This window comes from Mus pahari, chromosome 20 (assembly GCF_900095145.1).
Source record: "Mus pahari chromosome 20, PAHARI_EIJ_v1.1, whole genome shotgun sequence".
NCBI classification, from domain to species: Eukaryota; Metazoa; Chordata; class Mammalia; order Rodentia; family Muridae; genus Mus; species Mus pahari.
In genome coordinates this window covers 6,801,576-6,803,805 of record NC_034609.1, presented here as the reverse complement: position 1 = coordinate 6,803,805, position 2,230 = coordinate 6,801,576, and positions in this window count along the sequence as shown.

Sequence of the window (2,230 nt, the reverse complement as noted above, 5' to 3'; positions counted from 1 at the left end):
ATTGTTTTGGTTATTTTTGTTGTTTATTGTTTTGGTTATTTTTGTTGTTTATTGTTTTGGTTATTTTTGTTGTTTATTGTTTTGGTTATTTTTGTACTCAGGGAATCTTTACCTGCATTGCCAGACAGTATAGTGAAAACTTCATGACATAAGAACCAGAAGCCCAAAAGTAAGACTCATAGAGTTCAAGTCTTTCAAAAGATGAAAAAGCCAACATGCTGCATTGAGTGTTCTGACACACAAAGGGATAATGGTGATACTAGTAATATCGAACAGGTACAAGAAAGTTTTAAGACAAGCTATGTTAGTTATGAAAGGTAAACATTTGAAGTAGAATCATAAAGAAATAAATTTCAAATAATTTAAAGAATATGAAATATTTCATACTGAAATGCCTAGAAAAAGTCAAAGGGGAGAATTAAAGGAAAAGTAAAAACAAAACAAAAAATAAATCAAGAACAAAACAAAAACCAAACACATAAAAAACAAAGAACAATCACAGCTTTCTGCATTAAAGTAACATAACTGGATACTGAAGGCAAACAGAAAGTGTCCTAAGATTTCACAAGGAAAGAAAGTATCATGTGTAAATATCACATAAAGAACTGAACCGATAGTATTTTTTTCAACAGAAAGACAGATTTGAGAAAAGTGTAAAATCTTCTACTATTTGGGAAAGGTGCAAAACCTACCATGTTTCTTAGAGCCAGACATTCAGTGAGTCTTTAATATCTGTGGTCACTTATTGCCTGAAGTTAGACTGAGGGTTCTGAGGCAGAGAATGGCAATGTTCAAAATGGGATCACTGTGTCTGTCCCTGTCCTTCACATGCCAGGAACAGTGTGGTAAGGGCCAGGTGTCCCTGCACACAGGTGGATTTACACTCCAGGAATTATAACAAGGGGAGTTTTAATTGGCTAATCAAATGCATGTTCTTCCTACAAAAAGATAAGGCTTATCTCTGTAACATAAAAATCAGTTTCTTTGTAGGAAAGGTGTGGTGTCATTGGGTAATTGTCCTTTGTAAGTAAATCTCTCTAGGGTAGAGCTGAGACAACCATACTGTTCACACTCATTGAAATGTCTCCACATGTATAGATTTACATCATTATAATGATTATAATAATTGGGATAAATAGTTTATTTCAGTTTACACTTCTGAAAATTCTGATCAGTAATAGATTAGCTCTAGTACACTGAGCCTGTGGCATGGCATACCATGGGAAGAGGGAGAAGAAGCAGAGTGGTTTAAAACATAGCCAGTAAACCAAAGGGGGAAAGAAGGAATTGAAGACCCATAAGCCTTTGGGGGTAGTCCACTAATAACCCAAAGAACACCTTCTACTCAATTCTACCCTTAAAGTTCCTACCACCATAGAGGGAGCTTCTTTGGAGACAAAGTCTTTATCCATAATCCTTGGAAAGGAATTTGATGATCCAAACTCTTATTTATGACCTCCCTCTTCCTCTCTTCTCTCCAGGCAGATAGTTAACACAGAGAGCTTCCTCATCTTACTCAGGCTTCACTTTTCTTAATTGTTGATCACGTGATCAAATATCTGAGGTTTTCTATTCAGAAAAACGCAATCAAAGAAAAAGTAAGCTGAACGTATTTATTTCATGACAATAGTCATTAATAGGCCTACCTCAAAAATACTTTTACAAAAGTACATAGTTAAGAAAAGGTACACAAAGTTGGTACAGAGGCATCGGAGAAGATGCTGTGTAAAGTCTGCATGCATTCTGTTAGTTTTCAAGCTGCTTAAGCAAAAATAAGGAGGAAACAGGATTCTACTACTTAAGACATAGATGACTACAGAATTCTAACCACAATGAGGAATTATAGGCAGTGGGACACAAGTCCATAGGACATGAGAATTTCCTAGCATTTTTGTCACTTATGAAAGACAATTAGCAGAAAATTATAAATTAAACTTAGAAACAGAAGAGGATATTGAAATAAAATAATGAAAGTGTCAGAAATAAATACAAATCCATTAATTATTATAAATGAAAATATATTAAAGCAATATATTTAAAATGTAAAAAGATAATAAACATATAGTATCTGAAAATTCAGTCAATGTGTGTCAAACTTACCCGGCCAATGTCAACCAAAAGAAATTTTATGCCCCCTGAGCTCGAGTCTCTAGCTGCATATGTAGCAGAAGATGGCCTAATCAGCCATCATTGGGAAGAGAGGCCCCTTGGTCTTGTAAACTTTATATGA